The 24596-nt window shown below is 42.9% G+C and overlaps 1 long non-coding RNA gene across 1 annotated transcript in view; it reads left to right on the top strand.

Moving 5' to 3' along the window:
• The first annotated feature begins 813 nt into the window (after positions 1 to 813).
• LOC137570614 (uncharacterized) overlaps positions 814 to 24596 on the top strand; it is a 41735-nt gene continuing 17952 nt past the window's right edge. Inside the window, exons 1-2 of the long non-coding RNA XR_011031112.1 lie at positions 814 to 891; positions 6139 to 6389. This is a non-coding gene — a long non-coding RNA (uncharacterized lncRNA). The remainder of the gene's footprint in view (positions 892 to 6138; positions 6390 to 24596) is intronic.

The following is a 24596-nucleotide window of genomic DNA, read 5'->3' as shown; positions in this document are numbered from 1 at the left end:
TGTTCATATGATAGGTTACAGCAGAATAAGAATCACTAGGAGAAGTTCCCTGCCCTTGAGAGAGCACAAGCACATCCCATGTCTGTTTCCCACAGTATGCACATTAATTATAGGGAACAAAGAATATGGGTGTTTAGAGTGGTCAGCTTCATGTTTTGTACTCTTTTCTTGATTTAGTCCCATTACACACACATCATTGCCTTCCACTCATCCACAGTCTATCAAGCCAGCAGTATTTAACAAAACTGTCTTTATTTTCCCTGTTTGGTACAGCGGATAGGAAGGAAATTGGTGTAAAAACAAGCAGGACTTCCTACTTCTCTGCCTTGTTTGCCATAATACTAAGAGAAGAGTGTTAATTATGCAGTCATCTATTTTGAATTGTTGGCTAAAAGCAGCATTTACCTTTGATCAGCCTTGGCTAATTTCTGCCTGCATCAAGAGCCGCTTTTGTTTAATGCTATAAATAAACTTCTCGTTTCCTTGTATGCTGTAGGTTTTTTAAGTGGATCAAGCAAAGAAATGCACCAGCTTAACTGGTCTGATTGTGAGAGGTGGAAATTCATGATGCCCTGAATGGCCTGAAATTTGCTTTTTTTTCATTCAATGAGCCAGTAAAAAAGACATGTATTATAACTTTACCTATGAATTGATATGACATTATTTTTACAAATAAAGAACAGATGCATTGTTGCAGCTCTTATGTGCTATATTTATTCTCTCTAAAGGCTCATACACACATCCAAACAATCTGCCCAACTATCATCTAAACTTGGTCTGTTGGAAGACAGTTGGGCGTGTGTACGACTGGCAAACAACAAGACGACCAACTGATAACAGGTGGTTTGCCAGATCCAACGGGGCAGATCAACCTACACAACTATCTTGCAGGTTGGCCACATGTTTACAAGTCATTTGAACAGCTTTGTTTTTGAATGCGGACATGTTGTGCAGATTGTTGTTTTGGTTGCTCATGCAGTATTTAAGTTTGTTGTTTAGTTGGTTGGGGTGTGTGTAAGTACTTGTCATGTAAACAACTTTTCGTGCTGTTGGTCACGTTGTGCGATTGTGCATAATGTTGAACGTGTATATGAATCTTAGCGCTTGTACACACTTCCAACCCATGTTGCCCATCAGGGAACAGGACCTGATGCCCAACGGGCAACATCGCTGCACTGGGCTGCACAAACCCATGTCAGTTGTGTAGCTATGCGGGGGAGACGGAGTTACGACAAGTGTGCGTGACATCATTGGTGGGGCATCAGAGTCCCTGGGGCTGAGCAGGTTTGCCTGGTGGGTCGCTCGCGGGTTAGGAGTCTGGGGTCGCTAGCTGCCTACACACACCTGATTGTTGGCTGAGGCGGACATTATCGGCTGCCTCAGCCTACTTCAGTCAGGTGTGTGTACGAGGCTTAAGGCAGCTTAGTAGTGGTTGACCTACTTGTTTGTCTGGCAAGCAGTATCCACTCGATATTTCACTAATAAAGCACTTTGATAAAGTAAGCTTGGTGTATTTACAGCATCCTGTGTGACAAGCTATCACTAGCTAGACTAAGCAATGGAAATATGACATTTGTTTAGTAGCTGTGAGATACAGCACACAACTGTCCTGTGCGTTATGCCTGCACTGCACAATAGGAATTAAGTCCCATGGACTATCAGTATTTGGGGCATCGTTCCTGAATATTTTGCCCCTAGTGACACACTAAATGCTGTATTTCAAAAAGAACTTTGTTCTTTGAACTGAATATTGTAGAGAAGCCTGGCACCCGTGTACTGAGAGCTCTGCTCTCCACATGGCCGGATTTCTGGCAAGGCCACCTAGGCCATGGCCTAGGGCGCCAGGATGCAAGGGGCGGCCTGTGGGCAGCAGACTTTATTGGCAGTTAACCTGCCGAACATTCACAGCGGTGGAGACTCGGGAGCTGGACGTCCCATTTCTGCACCCTGCACAAGCATAGATAGACACTAGCCTTTAGCAGTAGCAGCCAGACCCAGTCTGTGGCCACCGTACTTAGCTTGTATATAGCAGGGGATGGCCGGGTCTGGCACTCAATCAGGGGATGAAAGGGCTCTTTCAGTAAACACAGTAGATCCAGGATTATGTATCTGTGTGTGAGGCTGGCTTCCCACCACGTGATGTGCCCATGCGTTTGACTGTTAATGAAGAAAGACTTGGAAGCTGGAATCTGAATGGTCCTGGATGCAATTGGTCAGGGGCAGCTGGTGATAGTGGGCCTTGGGCGGTAAAAAGTACAAATCCGGCCCTGCTCTCCATGGGGCTTTCCGGGATCCATTTGTAGCACTATGTGTGGCCTGTAGTAAATGGTTAGAACTGGTATAATACATGCCATGTACCATATTCAGCTCTGCAGGGTTTCCGTTTTTTACAATTTTGTCTGTTCTGATCCTACCTCTTTACAGTAATCTGGGTATAATAAATGAATGCTACTCAAAAGGCAAACATTCTCATTGCAAATGCCAAAATTCCCTACTGTGTGTTCCTGATCCTCCTAAATCATGAATTATATGTCACAAAACTTAAGAACCTGCCATGCTTCTTCCAGAAACGTCTTCCATGGAAAATTTGGGCTGATTGTTTTATGGTCTAGGAATGCCAGGAAAACCCTTATTTATGTGTGTGTGTATGTGACTTTATTAAAGTGAACCTGAACTCTTGCACAGGGCAGAAGGAAAACAGAGAAACACACCCTGTATGTATTTACAGAGTTTAGCCTGTCTAATTTCCTCTCATCTGTGTCTAATCTCAAGTTTTTGATCTCTTCAGCTGTCAGCTGACTGCCACGGCAAAGAGGCTAATTGAAAAGCACAGGATGTTAACAATATGTCTGCTTCCTTTAAAGCAGGAAGTAGATACACAGCAGATTTGTTGCAGGATTTGTATCAGCTGTAAAAGCAAGAAGTTTTGAATCAGGATGATACCATGTATTGGCGAACTTAGAGATAAATAAAAGGCAAGCTTTTGGCTAATAATAAGCCTTCATCAGGCTTGGTTCCTGCATATACCTGTCAGTATGTATGTTCCTTGTTCCTGTATATGCATACATAGTTATTTGGGTTGAAAAAAAGACATACGTCCATCAACATTCAACCAAAGGACAAAGTACAACACTATCCTGCACCCTCACATGTCCCTGTTGATCCAGGGAAAGGCAAAAAACCCTTACAAGGCATGGTCCAATTATCCCCAAAAGGGGAAAAAAAAAATTCCTTCCCAACTCCAGATGGCAATCCTTAGATCAACACCACCGGGCATTACCTAGTAATTATAGCCATGGATGTCTTTCAACACAAGGAAAGCATCTAAGCCCCCTTTAAAATGCAAATATAGAATTTGCCATAACTACTTCCTGTGGCAATACATTCCACATGCTCAAAAGGCGCTTGGCCGTTACACAGACCCTTTACGTTTTCTAAATTTTTTGCCTGATGAAGAGGGATTGTGACCTGCGAAACGTGTTGCAATTTGAAGCACTAAATAAACGTTATTTTATTTGAAAATAAGGATTTCAATCTGTTAATCTACAAGGGAGGTAAGTCCACCTAAACATCCCCCTTTTTAAACGGTTTTTAGAAGTTTTTATCCTTGTTGGTGCCTCTGTTCAAAAATTTCCATTCTGTTGCAATATGTCACTGTTTTCTTGAGACTTGATGATTCTACACAATTTTGTATCATCTGCAAAAATAGCAACATTGCTTTTTAATGCATCTACTAGGTCATTCATAAATAAATTGAAGAGCACTGGACCCAGTACTGACCCCTTTTTTTATAGAGTTGATGTACTTGAAAACTTCTTTGGGTTAGATTTGATATCCCTAGCGATTTGATTTTCAGCTTCAATCTTTGCCAGCCTAATTTCTTTTTTACATCTTGGTGTAAGTGCCTTCTTAAAGAGTAACTGTCAGGCTGCAGAAGCTAATTTAAACCTCTATTCTCCTGTGTTAAACAGTTTAGACAGAAGCCAAAAAGACATTACTAAAGATAAAGATCTCTCTTACATTTAATGTGTGCTTATCAGCACAGCTAAGCTCCTAAGGAGGACGCAAGCCGCATTCCATACTGCAAAGCATTCTGGGGCCCTCCCCTCGGCTGCTAAGGAGAAGACGGGATCAAGTTTCAGCAGCTTCTAACGCAGTCCAGCCACAGCACAGATAAATCTCCGGGGCAGCGTACACTGCAGGAGTCCGCTATTGTTCCTAGCCACATGGCTCATTAATATTCACTGCACACTGTGTTATTCTGTACTAGCTCCTCTGTGATCAGAAGCAGGCAGGACATGACGACACATTTGGCTTCACAAACATGGAACCTGCCATGGGCTGTCAGGAGCATCATTCTCTGCATATACTATATAAAAATTCTGTGAAATCCAAACGTGGACAGTGAAATGCATATGTAATGTAAGTACAGCCAATCTTTAGCTACTGATATATGTGTTTATTTTCTCTGAGACCTTATACCTAACAGCTCCTCTTTAAAACAGAAGGAAATTTGCAATAATTCAGTTATAAATGAAAAGGGCGAAAAGGGATAATTTGCATATTTAGTGGTAGTGCATTATGGGTAACCACAAATGTTCATTTATAACTGAATTATTGCAAATTTCCTTCTGTTTTAAGAAGGCACTTACACCAAGCTTTGCTTTTTTAGTAAGAGGGCTTTTTGGTCCCTTTTATCCCCCTACACATTCCTAGTAGTTTGGGTCACCCTGAGCTGCTTGGTTACTCTGTTGTACTCGTCCAAGCCCTATTTCATACAGCCTTATCAATCCCTGCCATGTACTGATGAGGACCAAAAGTCCGAAACAGGCTGTCTACATGTGGGTTTGATATGGCTGTGTAAAATTTAAAGCTATAGGCTTGCTAAACACCAGCGGTTCTGGATGCTTGCTTGGCTTAACTAGGGCGAAAAGGGATAATTTGCATATTTAGTGGTAGTGCATTATGGGTAACCACAAATGTTCATTTATAACTGAATTATTGCAAATTTCCTTCTGTTTTAAGAGGGCACTTAGACCAAGCTTTGCTTTTTTAGTAAGAGGGCTTTTTGGTCCCTTTTATCCCCCTACACATTCCTAGTAGTTTGGGTCACCCTGAGCTGCTTGGTTACTCTTTTTTACATCTTTTATTGCACTCCTTATAATTGCTTAATGCAGCCTCGGTCCCCTCCTGTTCTAGGACTGTATAGGCATTCTTTTTCCACTTCATTGTATTAGCTAAAAGCTTACTTTTTATCTCTTAGTTATCCAGTAATTGGTATCATCCTGATTCAAAACTTCTTGCTTTTACTGATGACTAAGACGGTACAATATTCTTCTGCTTCTACATACCAGCTGTAACAAAGAAATGTGTTTTTCTTTAAAGGTTACTATGCTGTATATTTTAGAGCAGAGAGGAAGTGCTGTGTTCAAGTCCTCTTTAACATGCAGTGAATCTGCCTGAAATATAAACGGAGTGTTTTCGTTGCTACTTTTCTACACTGGTATTTATCTACATGTCTCAGCCTAGCACTGCTGTGCTGTATTTCTGAATGTAACAAGCCTGAGGGCCCAGCAACATATTTCTTACTCTGACATCACAAAACTGCCACAATGATTAATAAAATAGCTTACATTTTGTTCCCATTTTCATTAGTACATTTTATAACATATGTGCGCATCTTGTTGTCTACTATGCAAGGTATCTTTTCCATGCTAAGCAAGAGCAGCCTTGCCTTCCCTGTGACAGCAGCATCGGAACAGCGGCGTCATTATGTTTGCGTTGTGTGTGTTGTATAGTGAAGCATATAGTCAATGAAAAGTATGCTTCATCTTCACTGTTGACGCGTGCATTTAACGGTAATGCACTGCATACACTGGGTTACCATGCTGCAATGCTGCTGCTGTACTGTGAAAATAAAATAGGTTGTACATTGCTGTATAGTGAGCTCAGTTACAAAGCTGCCGGTACACCGTTCCACAATGCACCAATTTGAACGTGACCTTAGTAATAATCATTGTACTACATGTTTTTTTAGGCTTTTAAAACTAATCTTAAAAATATTTGTTGCAATGTTGTTGTGTGTGTTTCACAATACTGTGGATTTATATATTCATATCTTCTTCCATATATTCATAGGGCTGCAATGTTTGAAATGTCCCATTGAGTGGATGCAGCATCTATCACATGGTTGATCTGCTAAACCATAGTAATTGATTTGCATTGGAACACTTAGTGACCATCACATTGAAGGGTCCGAGTCTCACTTTCAGAAATTGATGTCTTAAGATTGACCCTGGAAACACTATCATCATAGAGAAAAGTGATCTTCAAAATCTGATTGCTGGAGAAGCAGTCATGCATCTCTGTATGAGAGTGGGTCAAGTAAGGTGTGAAATAATTTTATGTTAGTAAAACTTTATGCTGAGACCAGAAGCTTTGTAAATGGGGAACATGAGATGAAACCTGAGGTTGCAAGGTACTTACATTGGTCTGAAAGTCAGCATTTCTACTTTGCTCTAAAAGATTCCTCACAGCTTTAAAGATACTATCCCAGAATTATTTCAGCAGAACATCACTGAAATGGTTAAACAAAGCACTTTGTCCTGCTATTCAGCTTCAAATCCGCATCCAAACTGGAGATAACAGTAACAAACAAACACAGAACATTTATATTGCGCTTTTCTCCTGGCGGACTCAAAGCGCCAGAGCTGCAGCCACTAGGACGCGCTCTATAGGCAGTAGCAGTGTTAGGGAGACTGGCCCGAGATCTCCTACTGAATAGGTGCAGGCTTACTGAACAGGCAGAGCTGAGATTCGAACCCAGGTCTCCTGTGTCAGAGGCAGAGCCCTTAACCATTACCATTACACTTTCCAGCCACGCAACAGTATCTTTGTTTACATTCCAATGTTGATACATTTGTCTGTAACAAGTAAAAAACACTTTCTGAGAAGCTATCTCTTCTTCAGGCACACAAACAGCTCAGAACAACTCATCAGAAGAGTTTAATATATAATTAAAAGCAGTTGGAATAAAATGCAGTTTTCAGGGCAAGAAAAACTACACTTTGGAAACTTGTAATTTGTAGACAGACAGTATTACTTGTGCACAAAAGCAAATATGATAACTGTATGAATACAAAGTAGAGAAACACATTTTTATTGAATGTTATGTCAGAGTTTCAGACCACTTTAAGGTACTATAAACCTGAATTGTGTATCTGAGGTGTATTACAGTGTACTAGTATTATTTATTTATTTTATTTATTTATTTCAGCGCCGCGTAATATGTTGGCAACAATAAACTGTTTCCAATAGTAAAAAGTAATGTATTTATTGATTTGGCAAACAATTAAAATTAATAGGCCATAAACATGGCAATGCTGATGTGACAGTCTAATGGGGTCGATTCATAAAGCATTACTGCATTCGGTAATGCAGAAAACAGCTAACTTTACAGAGCACTTAGGAAAATGTCAATTCATAAAAGCTGTTACCGCATGAAAAGCTGAAATTACCGAGTGGTGAGGTAAATATCTCAACACGTCAGTAAATGTCAATTCATAAACCCTACAACAAGCGGTAAAGCCCCAAAGCAATACCGTCTGCTTTGAAAAGAGTGCAGAGACTGTGCTGGAAGCAGAGGAAGCTGCAACTGAATGGAGTAGAGAGCCAATAGAAACAGCCCCTGTTCTCCTGCAAGTCTGACTGTTGGAATCTGATAGGACCTGCAACCTTCGCCGGCAGGACAAGCCTTTAAACCCCCCCAGGCAGCAGCAGAGTGAGAACAGATCAAAACAGGCTTCCCCTGAATACCTCAGGCTGTGTGGCTGTTTAACCTCTTGGGTCCTGTTTTGAAGATGTGTAGGAGCTAGTTGGCATGTGTAAAGTTTATTAAAGTTCTTCTAAGCTGTGGCAATTAAATAGAATGTTAAGAAAAACTATTAGACAGATTCAGATCAGATTCAGAGCAAGCAGAGGCAGTATAACAAAATGTACATGTAAAGGGATGTCTGGGATGTCTCTTCTATTGTAATACCCTCACTGCACGGAACAGCTTGTAAATCTCTCCTGCTGTTACTAATAGGTTTTCAATGGGCTTCGGTAATTCACCAAACTTTTACCGCACCTGTGAAAATACTTATGAATTAGCACACAAAAGTCTAAAATACCGAATAAAATACACGCACTACCTTTATGAACAGTGTTTGGTTATGCATTCATCAAATATGGATAGAACACAAACCAGTGATAAACAAACTGATAAAAAATGTGTCAATTTGTTGAATCGTGTTTTCTACAACCAAACTTTTAAATACATTTATGTGAATCATACACTGACCCACACACAGAGGGCCGTTCTCCACTGAGAATTATGATCATGCTGAGAGTCAACCACCATGATTTTCGTCTGACCCATCAGGTGTACAGCGCAATTGCAATGTGTCTGGTTTTGCGCTTTCCAACAGAAGGAACAAATAAAAGGGCAGGACAGGATTTGGAAATACTGAATTGCGGAAAAACACGCATAGTGGCACGATTACTATGCATTTTTCATGCACTCCTTTATAGCTAAAGTGTACAAAAAAATCTCTCTGGGCTCCCTGCACACTGCAAATCCGTTTTCTGATTCCGATTTTCAATTCCGATTTTCCCTGAATACATTCAACAGAAAATGGATCAAAAAACGCAGCATGCAGTAAAGATTAAAAATCGGAATCGGAGGTAAAAACCGATTGAAAATTGGAATCGGAAATGCATGCAGTGTGCAAGAGGCCTTAGGCTCCTTGCATACTGCATGCGATTCCGATTCTGATTCCGCTTTTCAATCGGTTTTGACCTCCGATTCCGATTTTTAATCTTTACTGCATGCTGCGTTTTTTGATCCGGTTTTCTGTTGAATGTATTCAGGGAGAATCGGAATTGAGAATCGGAAATGGAATCAGAAAACAGATTTGCAGTGTGCAGGGAGCCTAATGGTTTTCAGTAGTCGAGCGAGTGCCTAGCATTTTACGATCGGATAGTGATCGGAATCACATTGCAAAATGCTGCTATCGGAAAATAGCCCTTAGATTTAGAACTAGTACTATACAGTATACTATGCAATCGTCAGTTACCAGCAAGCTAAGAATATAATTTGCTGTTTCCATTGTTAGAATGTGCACTATAGATAGCAGACTCTTTCCAATAGTAAAAGGTAATGTATTTATTGATTTGGCAAATAGTATACTATCCACCCACTGTAGAGTATGGCTGTACATCTCTCTGCTACTGAGAGTACTGTATGACAGTATGACCTTTCTTTGATATTTAGTATAAAAAAACTTCCCTCCATGGTGCTGTAAATGCAGAGAGAACCCTTTAGTGTCTGCAGCAGCTCGCATCTCTCACTGAACAAGTCCTGCCTGCTCTGAAAAAAAGCAAGATTGCATCCCCCATTAAACACAGAAACAACAGCTCTGTCCAGCAATGTGAGATGACTGTGCACTAGTAACACAAAAATATTTTGGTATGTAGAACATGTTTGGGATGGGATCAAGTCTAGGTGAAATTAGTCAATCTTTGCTTTGAGGGTGTAAGACCAAGAAAATACAGTGTAAAATTGGGGTAGAACCTTTGGGGTCTATGAACATGTACTAGCTACCTCTTTCTCAAGTGTTGCCTCTTCTTTCTCTGTAGGACATAATGCTGTGCCATAACATAGTCATGTAGTGATTCACCAGATCCAGTTGCAGGGCTGGGATGAGGAACAGAAAACAGAGCAGTCACATCGTCAGAATATTATAAAGATGTCATTTTGGGTGCAGAGCTGAGCCTTTCCCTTTTAGCTGGGCACCTCCTTTGACATTCTTGAATCTCTTTTTTACTGTCAGCCTGGCTTTCAGAATAGTGATTTCCATTATTTCTTGGAATGTTCTGTTCCATGAAAAGTAATATAATATGCAAGAACAAATGCAATAAAATGCAAAAAATGTGTCAGAATTAATTGATCCAGAAACAGCTAGGACAGTAGGTTACAGAAAGGAGATCATTATCATACAAAAGTAATTATGTATTATTCAGTAGTATTGGCTGAAATGGTCTTTGACTTGTGGGAAGTTCACCTTAAAGGAGAACTCTGTGAAGTATAATGTATTGGTTATTGAGACTTGCATCATATTATTTCTGTTTCTTAATATAATTTTGCCCTTCAAATGTTATTAACTGCAAAGGTTTTCTCTAATCAGGTCTGAAAGTCAAGCCTAAGTAATAAGGACATATTGCTTGATTGCCATCTCCTGAAAAATAAAACGAATAGGTTCTGCCTGAAAGAGATAGCTTGTAATTGTTAAGATAGTTATAGGAGGTAGGTAGCAAGCAAGTGATGTAAAAATACAGCAGGAGGTTTGGGTGCAGCCAGCGCCCCCATAGGCCGTAATTGGAATTATGGCACAGTAAGTAATTTGGGCGCCGTCAGAAGAGGAAGCACAGATTACTATAAAAACACTGTAATTCGACCGACAGCAATAACTGTTAAATAACATCTTACCCCACTATTCATGGCGGCCTGGAGGGGGAATAGTAATTAGCGCCGCCGGGACTTGTGCAGCAGCAGGGTGAGCCGTTTATCAGCATTACCCTGTGCCTGAATAACCCGGTGGCTGATTGATATGTATGCGGTACCAAGGCCTACCAATTTTTTTTATTCATACTTGTGCAAAGTAAGCACTTTAGATTTTCCCGAGAAAAAATCCTCATTATCCAATATTTCAGCTATAAACCTAGTGTATACAGGTGTTCCCAACACTCTGCTCTTCTCTCTACCGATCTGGTGGGATGGATCATTTTCACCCAATGCCTACCATAGTTGCAGAGCCTTGGTTTGAAGCCACTTGCTGCTTCTGCCCCTCCCTGGTAAACAACATGTCTGAACATCACTTTTTGATAAATTGCCACCCCAAATGAAAAGCAGGAACATATCTCGCCTGGAGACTTGGGTGCCGCCAAAGCCAGCTATGTTGGCACAGAGTGGGCAATTTAGGCGACAGAGGTCGACTTTAATATATTTGAACCCTGTTGTCGGAGGATAGCCATGGTGCTTCCACTTGGTGGCGTAGGCAGTGCGAGGGTAAGAAATTTGCCATCAGGGGGTTCAGTGTTAGCCTTAGGTAAGATGGGTTCGTATTTGGAAGGGAGGGGGGGTAATTCTCAGGTGTAGATAGTGGCAGGTTAGTATGAGAGTAAGGTTATGAAAGGCATTAGTAGAATATTGGAACAATTACCGATATTCTATTAACCAGAATATTGGTAATGTTACCAGTATTTCACAACTGATATTTCCAGCCGTCCAAATTTCCTCGTGCTCCTTTTTTGTGTATGCCCTAATTGACCAGTTACAGTAATCTAGTGTTTGTAGAAGGCTTAAGTTAATGGAGCTATGCTATGGAGCTTTATACTGTGAAGCTCCATAGCAAAGCTCCATTAACTAAGGCCTTCTACAAACACTAGATTACTGTCACTCTGTGTATGTTATACATGAAAACAACAGTTCTGAATATGAGCGCTATATAGACATGTTGTTTCACTATAGCCAAGCAGCATGTGCTATGGAATGGGGAGAAGGGGTGATAAGTGGTAAACAAGCAAGTGGGGTCCTGCAGTCTGAGACACAAAAAAGAAATGAATGTCCTTGTTAATCATTTTTTACTTAAAGTGGATCCAAGATGAAAAACTAACTATAACAAGTAACTTGTCTATATATCTTATCTAAAGTTTAGATAGTTTACACAGCAAATCTAGCTGCAAAAAGCTTTAATAGAATAAGAATATTTCTTCCTGTTATACAATGACAGCAGCCATGTTGTTTGTAAACATTACACAGAGGCAGGCTTATCTGCATCTTGAGCAAAAAAAACCTAACACCCCCCCCCTCCTCCCCTCTGCCTCTGAAATCTCTGGCTAGTAATACCTCCCCCTCCTCCTGCCCAGACTGAGCTTCCATGAGCCCTTGCTACTGTCTGAAAGTGCCTTGGCTCTCTGAAAACCTGTGGGAGTGGCTTGTTTAGTTTATAGGAAATTACAGTATTAAAACAAAAACAAAAAAGCATTTGGCTTGAGGAATGCCCTATAAGCAATAGGAAAGGAACACAATTATGCAATGAGTAAAAGTTCATCTCGGATCCACTTTAACAAGTTATTCAGCAAACTTAGACCACTTTTTAAAAGTAGACTGTGATTATTTAGTTACAAATTGTAGTCATTGACTTGGCCATTTTGGAACATGATGGGAATTACTGAAAGGTTTTCAAATTAGCAGCTGTGTGATTAATATAGGCCAATATAGGTCAAATCTAAGATGGTAATTTATTATTCGTAAAGCGGATCTAAACTCAGAACTCCTTTCTGCTCTAAAATATAACCAACAGCATAATGACCTTCAGAGAAAAATACTTATTTGTTACAACGTATTAAACTTGTATCGTGGGTACGGACCTTTAGTGTGGAGTAGGGAGGAGACAGCCCCTAGTGGGTTGGGGAAAGGGGGGGGGGGGGGAGTGCAGTGCCCTGGAGCTGGAAGGATGACAGCAACTAGTGGGGAATAGGGAGGAGCTGCTTTTCTTGGTGGTGATTTCTAGTTAGGCATGTGGGTTGAGAATAGTGAGTTTAGGGGGATGGCCTCACAAAGGATGGCACCTGGGGTAGTGTGGAGTGACAACATGGAAGAGCACAGAAGAGAGATGGAGAGTGTGGTGAAGTAGTTAGAGGTCAGAGTATGTTGGCTGCAGCAGTGGAGGCTGAGTGGAGGCTGACATTCACTATACAGTAGGCATTGTGTACAAGACTACAGTGGTGGGCTGACATCAAGCCCACTCTCACATGTGATTGTCATTACATGTCATCTTCTCAATACAGAGCCATAATTCTGTGCAGTGCTGCTGATCTATTTTCTTTTGTTATTGTTAGTCCCTGGAGGGCAACAGGGTCACTTTCGTCATATCACACACTCATCTCCTTTGAATGGTGGTCACAACTTTTTTGTTTTACAATGGTGGGAGGGACATGGATGGTAGGAGGTTGTTAATACAACTTGTGCAGCACAGGGCATTTATTGTGGGTACACTTGTTATTGGTGTGAAGATCATTATGAACACACTTGTATTATGACCCTTGCAAGATTGGCACCCAGGCTGTGAGGGTCACTAGGGGGAGTTAAGGGGAGGGGTGTCAAATATTGGGGGCCATCATCAAAGCTTTGCTAGGGAGCTCCATAACTGTTATAGTTACGCCCATGGTTAACATGTTTGCATTTTAATGCCCTTAAAGGACTCACAGGGCAAATAAAAGAAAATACGTTTTACTTACCTGGGGTTTCTTCCAGGCGCTAGAAGTCATTTGGGTCCCTCGGCACAGCTCTGGTCCTCTTCAGGGTTCCAATGACAGTCAGTAAAGATCGCCGACCCCCGATGGGTGGGCACCTTCTGCGCATGTGATAGCCCCCACATCGGGAGCGTACTGTGTCTGGCATACTGCACAATGTAAGTAAAACTACTTTTCTTTTTTTCACCTTGTGAGTCCTTTAAGCACACGGTAAGCATAGTCAGGCTTCAAGTGTCTATTGTACTCCACATCCACGTGACGTTATTTTATATGGTTCCATCAAAAAAACAGTATTGCTGCTTGTACATTCAGGTGGTGTTTATTTATTTATTTATTTTTCTCCCTTTTCTTAAACGCATCTGCAATTTTGGAGTAGAAAAGAACATTCTTTTCTGCTTTCATTTCCTGAGATGTTGTTTATTCTGTGATTTTCTTTAATCTGGGTTCATAGGAACAAACTGCTTTCTTGCCTTCATCACAAAACATTCTTTGTCGGTATAGCTGCTGTGCTGTATTGTGCTAAATGTAACATTATCCAGCTGAAATCAGCTCTGCACCAGTACCAAGTGTACCCATCCCGCTGTTTCCCCTGGCACCTCAGTGCTATGTGCAAAATGTTTGTATTTTAGATATCTTTCATCTTCCCCTGCATTAATAACTCTTTGCATGTTGGAACTGAATTTCCAGGCAGTGGAGCCCCAGTGGAATATTTATCAGACTCAGTTTCTGTGGTCACAACATAATCTGTGTCAGATATCACTTAAAGATTTCCTAGGTGAATGCACTTGTGCCTATAAAGCAATCAGATCTGCCTAATCAAGGGGGGGTTCTCTGGCGTGCTTTCTTAGTTTCTGTATCAGCAAATCGTTAATTTCCCCCGGGAGACACACTCATCTCCGATGATTTATATAACGATTTTCATTTCTTTTTAATGAAAGCAATAAACTTGATCATCACTTCTAAAATGGGAGCAAATGTGTAAATACAAGGCTTGTTTGAAAAAAAAAACCTGTTTTTATTTATTTATTCTTGTAGATAAAATATCACAATTCTACTGTGATATCAAATGCTTAAGAATAAGTGTATTATACATGTAATTTTACCACTCAGGCCCCATTTACACTAGGGCACCAGTATGCGAGCGCCACCATAGACCGTTATAGGAATTATGGCTATACCGGCACTTAGTGAGTAATTTGAACGCCGTCAAAAAATGGAGCACAAATTACTACAAAAACACTGTAATTCGTCTGCCAGCAACATTTTTCCCCCACTATTCATCATGACGGCCAGGAGGGGGAATAGTAATTAACGCTACTAGGAGTTGTGCAGGAGCAGGGTGAGTATCAGCTTTACCTTGCGCCCAAAACTCCCAGCGGCCGATTCATAGTCATGCCTAGTATGTGCCCTAGTGTAAAAGTATGCGGTATGGATGGAAATCAATGGCCGACGCAGAATTTAAATTTTTGGGCGATGGCGGTGTACAGGCATGGAATAACGCAAATACGTCAGGGAAGCTGAGAATGCCAGTGACATCCTGTCCAGCATATGACCCTGCGGTGCACTCTGCTGCAAGGTCATGTAAATTGATTTTTGCAGCTGCGATGCGAGGGGGCGGAGCATTGCACTGCAACGCTAGCCTCATGTGTACAATCAGCATGATCAGCAATGTAATTATATAAGCCAACACAAAAACCCCATACACACACTCAACAGCGGTCTTTAAAGGCTCGTACACACGTCTGACGGAAGACAACGTGTGTACAGTCTGTCAGTGGACTGATAAGGTCCGCGTGGCGGATCGCTCAGAAACGGCCTTATCAGTCCACCGACAGACTGTACACACGCTGTACTGTCTGCTGAAAACCCGCCCAAATGTTGAATTGACTTCTTATCAGTCTTATCAGCTGCCTGAACAATAGCAAGAGATTTTTTTGTAGGTGTTTCACAAGAAAGGTTGTGAGAGCCTAAAAGACCGCTGTTGAGTGTGTGTATGGGGCTTAATGATGCCTCTCTCAAAAGACTTGTAAACCCTCCGAGTACTGATGTGGATCACATATTATATTGGATGAACAATGAATGGAATCTGATTACTGCATGCATGCCACTCTGTTTGACTTTTCTGTTATAAATATATTGATTGATAAATATAATCTACAACTGGAAGACAGCATTTTTTTCTTTTATTTGTATATGCCCCAATTGCCTTATCTTTAGTGAAGGTGTAGTGATGATCATCACCCTATGGAAACACCATCAAAGACTAATTACTGGTGTGGATCTGCCTGTTGCTCTGATAGTTTCTTTTGTTCCTCCCTACCCTTTGCACCCACCTTTATATAACAATAGTCCCTGTACCCCTGGCCTTGGGGGCTATGGAGGCCCGCTTCTCCTACCTCTCACTCTGCAGAGTAGCGCAGGAAATTCTGTAATATTTACCTGTTGTGCGCTGTGTCAGGTTTCTTCTTCCTGCCAACAGCCATTCACTCTATGCTGCCATCCTTCAGCTCCTGATGCATGTCATGTGATCAGGAGACAGAGGATGCCAGCATATAGCAATTTGCTGGTGAGAGGAAGAGGCGATCCAATGCAGCATGGAACAGACAAATATTACAGCCATCTCTGTGCTACTCTGCAAGGTGGGGAGGGGGGATTGACTGGCCATTATGGAGGTGGGGGGCGGGGTGGGGGGGGCATATGGCCAAATCCCTATATGTAAAGCAGATTCCCCCCTCAGCTTTGAACTCGTTAAATAAATAGTCAGTCAGGTATGCACCTGTCAGCAGTGGGCCTGGCTCCAAGACAGAGGGGCAAAAGTCCCCTCCCCATGTAGGGTGGTGTTCTTCAGCCACCCCCTTGCCTGGTGGGATAGGTCTGTTAGTGACAATAATTACTTAGTGTGCTCTGTTAAGTGCTGCGGACAATATCAGCATTATTTGAATGCATAAAAAGGATAAAAGCTCTAGATTTATGATCCTCAGTCTATGCACCGGGAATCGACTTGCAAACAAAAGCATGAGCACAACCGCACACTAACATAAGGACTGTTACTGCTCTCTTATGACAGCTGTTTTATATATTCTATACAAAATTCTATGTATAGAGCTGCTAGTCAGTGACACAACTTAAAGGGAAGATCCACAGAGTTGTTTAAAATATTAAAATACTAATGCACTTAGCTGGGGCTTCCTCCAGCCCGTGGCAGGCAGGACGTGCCCTCGACGCCGCTCCGGAGGCTCCTGGTCATTTCCAGTGGCGCACCCGACCTGGCCGGGCTTCTCCTTGCACTCCAATGTGCGTCTCACGCGGTCGCGCTGACGTCATCAGATGTCCTACGGACTGTACTGCGCAGGCGCAGAACTACTGCACCTGCGCAGTACAGCCTGGAGGACGTCCGATGACGTCAGCGCGACCGCGTGAGATGCATGTTGGAGCGCACAAGAGCCCGACCTGGAAGCCGACCTGGCCAGGTCGGGTGAGCCACCGGAGAAGACTGGGAGCCTCCGGAGAGGCGTCGAGGGCACGTCCTGCCTGCCACGGGTAGATTAGTATTTTTATTTCTCTGTGAACCCTCCCATTAAAGAAGAACTGTAGTGACATATAGTAGAATGCAGTAAATTATTCAGGATACCCACTTTTACATTAATTTTCAGCATTAGAAGCACTTCCTATATCTACCGCATACAGTGGCTTGCAAAAGTATTCGGCCCCCTTGAAGTTTTCCACATTTTGTCACATTACTGCCACAAACATGAATCGATTTTATTGGAATTCCACGTGAAAGACCAATACAAAGTGGTGTACATGTGAGAAGTGGAACGAAAATCATACATGATTCCAAACATTTTTTACAAACCAATAACTGCAAAGTGGGGTGAGCGTAATTATTTGGCCCCCTGAGTCAATACTTTGTAGAACTACCTTTTGCTGCAATTACAGCTGCAAGTCTTTTAGGGTATGTCTGTACCAGCTTTGCACATCTAGAGACTGAAATCCTTGCCCATTCTTCTTTGCAAAATAGCTCCTGCTCAGTCAGATTAGATGGACAGCGTTTGTGAACAGCAGTGTTCAGATCTTGCCACCGATTCTTGATTGGATTTAGATCTGGACTTTGACTGGGCCATTCTAACACATAGATATGTTTTGTTTTAAACCATTCCATTGTTGCCCTGGCTTTTTGTTTAGGGTTGTTGTCCTGATGGAAGGTGAACCTCTGCTCCAGTCTCAAGTCTTTTGCAAACTCCAAGAGGTTTTCTTCCAATATTGCCCTGTATTTGGCTCCATACATCTTCCCATCAACTCTGACCAGCTTCACTGTCCCTGCTGAAGAGAAGCACCCCCCGAGCATGATGCTGCCACCACCATATTTGACAGTGGGGATGGTGTGTTCAGAGTGATGTGCACTGTTAGTTTTCCACCACACATAGCGTTTTGCATTTTGGCCAAAAAGTTCCATTTTGGTCTCATCTGACCAGAGTACCTTCTTCCACATGGTTGCTGTGTTCCCCACATGGCTTGTGGCAAACTGCAAACAGGACTTCTTATGCTTTCTGTTAACAATGCCATTCTTCTTGCCACTCTTCCATAAAGGCTAACTTTGTACAGTGCATGACTAATAGTTTTCCGATGGACAGAGTCTCCCACCTGAGCTGTAGATCTCTGCAGCTCGTCCAGAGTCACCATGGGCCTCTTGACTGCATTTCTGATCAGCGCTCTCCTTGTTTGGCCTGTGAGTATAGGTGGATGGCCTTGTCTTGGTAGGTTTACAGTTGTGCCATACTCCTTCCATTTCTAAATGATCGCTTGAACAGTGCTCCGTGGGATGTTAAAGGTTTTGGAAATCTTTTTGTAGCCTAAGCCTGCTTTAAATTTCTCAATAACTTGATCCCTGACCTGTCTTGTGTGTTCTTTGGACTTCACGGTGTTGTTGCTCCTAATATTCTATTAGACAACCTCTGAGGCCATCACAGAGCAGCTGTATTTGTATTGACATTAGATTACACACAGGTGCACTCTATTTAGTCATTAGCACTCATCAGGCAATGTCTATAGGCAACTGACTACACTCAGATCAAAGGGGGCCGAATAATTATGCACACACCACTTTGCAGTTATTTATTTGTAAAAAATGTTTGGAATCATGTATGATTTTCGTTCCACTTCTCATGTGTATGCCACTTTGTGTTGGTCTTTCATGTGGAATTCCAATAAAATTGATTCATGTTTGTGGCAGTAATGTGACAAAATGTGGAAAACTTCAAGAGGGCTGAATACTTTTGCAACCCACTGTATATTGCTGTATATTGTATGTAGGCCTGCCCTCCCAGTAATGTTTAGCCTGGGCTGATTAGGAATGTTGAATCAGACAAATTTTGGGTAAATACAGCTAAAGACAAGAAAAATAACATTTTTATTGCACTTTTCTCCTGGCAGACGCAAAGTGCTCAGTAGGCAGTAGCAGTGTTAGGGAGTCTAGCCCAAGGACTCCTTACTGAATAGGTGCTGGCTTACTTAACAGGAAAAAGCTAAGATTTGAGCCCTTGTCTCCTGTGTCAGAGGCAGAGCCCTTAAAGCTAATGGGAACCCATATTTAAATAAAAAGAGTCAGATACTCACCTAAGGAGATGGAAGGCTCGGTCCTAATGAGCCTTCCCTCTCCTCTCCCGGTGCCCTCGGTGCTGCGCTGGCTCCTCCGTTCACATCCCCCGCCGAGGGGACTTCGAAAGTCTTCGTGATCCAAGTCCTCCTGAAGACAGGCGGCTCCATACTGCGCACACGCAAGTGCGTCATAGTGGGCACTCGCACGTGCGCAGTATAGAGCGGCCCGTCTTCAGGAGAGCTCAGGCTCCCGAACCATTTCCAAAGTCTCCCTTTCGGCCGGGAAACAGCAGTATTTGACCGAACCGGTCGAATACCACTACGGGGGAGCCAGCGCAACAGCGGGGACCGGGAGAGGAGAGGGGAGGGGATGCTCTATGGGACCCAGAGCTTCCCTCTCCTTAGGTGAGTATCTGACTTTTTTATTTAAATATGGGTTCCCATTCACTTTAACCAGTACACTATCCAGCCACTGGATAGATAAAGATCAGTGGCGTACCTAGGGCATTTGGCACCCGGTGCTGGGTATTAAAAGACACCCCCCCCCCTTTAAAAAAAATGGGCGTGGCCACAACCGGCAAAAGAATTGGGCGTGGTCATGACCGAATGAGGGCGGAGCTAACTGTAATTTAAAGTATTAGCTAGTATAGTTGCCCCCAGTATAGCTAGTACAGTTGCCCCCAGTATAGCTGCCCCAGTGAAGCTAGTATAGTTGCCCCCAGTATAGCTAGTATAGTTGCCCCCAGTATAGATAGTATAGTTGCCCCCAGAGCTGCCCCAGTATAGATAGTATAGTTGCCCCCAGTATAGCTAGTTTAGTTGCCCCCAGTATAGCTAGTTTAGTTGTCCCCAGTATAGTTGTCCCCAGTATAGCTAGTATAGCTGCCCCCAGTATAGCTAGTATAGTTGCCCCCAGTATAGCTGGTATAGTTGCCCCAGTATAGCTAATATAGCTGCCCCCAGTATAGCTAGTATAGATGCTCCCAGTATAGCTAGTTTAGTTGCCCCCAGTATAGCTAGTATAGATGCCCCCAGTATAGCTAGTTTAGTTGCCCCCAGTATAGCTAGTTTAGTTTCCCCCAGTATAGCTAGTATAGTTGCCCCCAGTATAGCTGCCCCCAGAATAGCTAGTTTAGTTGCCCCCAGTATAGCTAGTATAGCTGCCCCCAGTATAGCTAGTATAGATGCCCCCAGTATAGCTAGTTTAGTTGCCCCCAGTATAGTTGCCCCAGTATAGCTAGTATAGTTGCCCCCAGTATAGTTGTCCCCAGTATAGCTAGTATAGTTGCCCCCAGTATAGCTGCCCCCAGTATAGCTAGTATAGTTGCCCCCAGTATAGCTAGTATAGTTGCCCCCAGTATAGCTGGTATAGTTGCCCCAGTATAGCTAATATAGCTGCCCCCAGTATAGCTAGTATAGATGCTCCCAGTATAGCTAGTTTAGTTGCCCCCAGTATAGCTAGTATAGATGCCCCCAGTATAGCTAGTTTAGTTGCCCCCAGTATAGCTAGTATAGATGCCCCCAGTATAGCTAGTTTAGTTGCCCCCAGTATAGCTAGTTTAGTTGCCCCCAGTATAGCTAGTATAGTTGCCCCCAGTATAGATGCCCCCAGTATAGTTGCCCCCAGTATAGCTGCCCCCAGAATAGCTAGTTTAGTTGCCCCCAGTATAGCTAGTATAGCTGCCCCCAGTATAGCTAGTATAGATGCCCCCAGTATAGCTAGTTTAGTTGCCCCCAGTATAGCTGCTCCAGGAGGGGGGAAGCAGCGCTGGAAGGAGGGGTGACAGGGATAGCGGCGGGGAGGGGAGAAAGATCCCCCCCCCTCCCTCACCTGGGTCCCCTCCTTCCACCTCTCTTCCCCTCCAAATGACAGCGGGGGCAGCGGGCAACTTAGAGTAAGGGCGGGCGTGCAGAGACTACTCACTTTACGTCTGGCTGCGTTCCAGCAGCTGGAACGCTGGGTCGCCGTCACATGCCTCTTCTCCGCCTCCAATGCGTGTCACAGCATTGGAGGCGGAGAAGAGGCATGTGACGGCGACCCAGCGTTCCAGCTGCTGGAACGCAGCAAGACGTAAAGTGAGTAGTCTCTGCACGCCCGCCTGCCCGCCCTTACTCTAAGTTGCCCGCTGCCCCCGCTGTCATTTGGAGGGGAAGAGAGGCGGAAGAAGGGGACCCAGGTGAGGGAGGGGGGGGGATCTTTCTCCCCTCCCCGCCGCTATCCCTGTCACCCCTCCTTCCAGCGCTGCTCTTCCCCTGCTGCGGCTGCATGGGGGGTCGTGGCGACACCCCCCTTTCTGGCTGTCACCCGGTGCGCCACGCCCCCCTGCGCCCTATTGTAGGAACGCTACTGATAAAGATGAAGATTAGTTAACGATTTCTAAATGATTATGGGCTACACTAACTAAATCAGTGTATAAGGTTCCATGTTCCAAAATGCTGATCCACTGGGAACCACTTACACAGTGTAACACACTTATCTGGTGTTGTCTCTGGAGGCTGCTCTGACAATCTTGAGCAGCTGCAAGAAGCTTCCTCTTCCTCTTTGTTCAGACGCATCCCCCGCTCCCCTGTAGATGTGAGTCAGCGCGTTGTTTCTGGCAGTCTCCCTAGGAGGACGCGTGCAGCTCAGAGCTGCCTTTATAGGTTAAGGAGGTGTGTCTGAGGTGTGTCAGCTGATTCCTGTGGTCAGCTGACACTTGCTGCAGGGATGTTGCTGATTGGTCCGATTTTCCTGGGTGCTTGGTCTGTGATCTATTCCTTCTATATAAGCCCAGGGCATTCAGTTACTCACTGTCTGTTATAGCTATCAGTCCGCTGAGCACTGGACCTTGTCTTGCTATTGTACCTAGTCAACTAGTTTTCAGAGCTATATATATATATATATATATATATATATGGACACTGTCGATATATATATATATATATATATATATATATATATATATATATATATATATATATATATATATATATATACATATACATACACAGTATATATATATTGTATTTTGTATATTATCCTGATTGTTATTCTGTGTATAACCCGGCATGCTCTCCACTTTGATTAGTCTCATCCTTCTGTACTACAGTCATCTGATACTCGGTATAGACTAACAAACCTGTCTCTGTCTCTTCCTTGCTTGTACCTGATCTGATCTGATCTTATGTGTATGACTTCAGCCTGTTAAACGACTGTCTCAGCCCATTGTACTTCAGCCATCTGACTACCAGTGTATGAACCTAGCCTGTTATTTGACCTAGCTTTGCCTCAGTCCTTTTGTACCGCAGATTATCTGATCTTACGTGTATGACCATAGCTGACGATCTGACTATAATTATCTTACTCGCAGTGTGATCATTCAGCGTCACACACAGCTCAGGGAGGTTTATGGCACTACTCAGGATTTCCCAGTGTTTTAAGTGTCAAGTTTTTTACTATCCCCTTATCATGCCTAAGACCATAAAAGCAAAAATGTGGCTTTGAAATGTAAGCAATTAAGGTTCCATTTCTTAATTTAGTGTAGAAAATGGTATGCAGCCAATTAATATGGTGCCAAAAGCCTTAATTAACCCTTATGTACAGTGTAATCTATACATGTTCATGCCCTAGAGATGCTTCCTTATGCCCTTTCATTAGCAGTGCATAAAAACAACAAAGAAAAAGAATATCCTGAAATCCTTATCGGAGTCCCCTGGCCATGTTGTTCCTTATTTAAAAATTGATAGAACATTGGATAGAATACAGTTTAACTAATGAGGCAGGAAATTACTTAATCTAAACAAGCCTCAAGAGGAACTTACTGTATTAAGTAGCAGTCCAAATCAAGAGGATTTTCCAAATCTGCAGAGTTTATCTGGAAACATTAGTATGTATTGCCTTTCTTGGTGGATGACTGGTGCAAAAGTAGGTCATGACCTAGATTTTATTTTAAGCCAAGGTCTAGAACCTTTTGAAGAAACTATCGGAATATCTGAAGCATTATATATATATATATATATATATATATATATATATATATATATATATATATATAGTGTCCCATCCTCCGGAGCACTGTGCAAAGTATATTGTCTTGTCACTTAACTGTCCCTCAGAGGGGATCACAATCTAATCCTACCATAGTCATATGTCTATATAGTGTAGTGTATGTTTCGTAGTCTAGGGCCAATTCAGGGGTAAGCCAATTAAGGTACCTGTATGTTTTTGGTAGAAAACCAGAGTGCCCAGAGGAAACCCACACAGACATGGGGAGGACACATAAACTGTGTAGATAGTGCCCTGGCTGCGATTTGAACCGGGGACTCAGCACTGCAAGGCAAGAGTGCTAACCATTACGCCACCATGCTGCCCGCATGCACACAGGCACATGCAGGGTCGGATTTACCATCAGGCACTGTATGCACGCCCCTACAGGCACCTGATTATGATGAAAAGGTGGCTCACTCCTCCCCTGGTACCTCCCTCCTTCCCTATGCAGAGTCCTTAGCAAAGTGTAAATGAGAGATTACTCATCCAGCTCTCGACATTCCACTGATGAGATCTCCCTTCAGTAAAGGACACCACTAGCTACTTAATAAGGAGGGTTCCTCTGGCTACCTAATACTAGAGGACACCTCTAGTTATGACAGGTAAAGCTGGGCTAGTCAGCACACTTGTGGTATGGTTTGGTGGGGGTTTGTATGTCCATGGAGGGCGATGTTCAGGGTGCCAGAACATCTGTGCCTATAGGTTCCTGTGATGTAAATCCGGGCCTGGGCACATGCACTTATAGAGTACTATATTTACATGCAGTCTACATGCGTGTGCATGCACACACTAACACACACATGCATTGTCACATGTAGAATGTGCGCACAAACACACGTGCAGTGATACATGCATACGCAAACGCGCACAGACACACACACACACTTCTTTAGTGCTTCCTTTAAGGTAGCTTTTACACTCATCCCTGCAAAATCAAGAGGTGTTTTTCTGCATTGTGTAGTATTTGCCATTCTGTGTTTGCAATTTTTAGGTTCCAAATAGTTTTTTTGTGCAGGTCCCATAAAAATTCCTACCTTGCTTGATAATGTGAATGAGGCCTTAGAGGACTTTTGGTATCTTTAAGCTTCTTTACCTTCCTAGCGGTTCCGGGTCACCAGGAAGTATCTGGGTACTCTGTGGTGCTTTATTTTAGAACCTTGTTCCTGGAGCAAAGTGTCATTCAGAAAATAAGTTTGGTATATATGTAGATTGATATAATTCAGTGGACCCCATTGCTCCCCTTGCTAGTTCACCTTTCACTTGCTAGCCCTCCCATGGAAGACTGCATTGTAAGGAAGCACTGGAGCACTTTGCCTCTTGGGGCCTAACCACATATGTACATGATGTATACACGGAGATATATGTCGGTCTCCTTATTCCCCTTTATGATTAGAAATACTGTATATATTCTCAATTCATAAGAGGGTTTACTTAAAAATAAAGTGTGTCGAACACAACAGTCATGGGTTTGTTAAAGTTAACAGCAAAGTGTACCATCAGTTGACTGCAAAACTGTAGCAAGGGTCTTTTCTGACCCCCCCCCCCCCCCCCATTAATTTCCATGGGGTGTAGCTATCTTGCAAGTTTTTGCGCCAAAACAGACCAGATGAACTGT

This window comes from Hyperolius riggenbachi, chromosome 4 (assembly GCF_040937935.1).
Source record: "Hyperolius riggenbachi isolate aHypRig1 chromosome 4, aHypRig1.pri, whole genome shotgun sequence".
NCBI lineage: Eukaryota > Metazoa > Chordata > Amphibia > Anura > Hyperoliidae > Hyperolius > Hyperolius riggenbachi.
The sequence above is the reverse complement of the archived record's forward strand: the minus strand, read 5'-3'. Positions and strand labels throughout refer to the sequence as shown.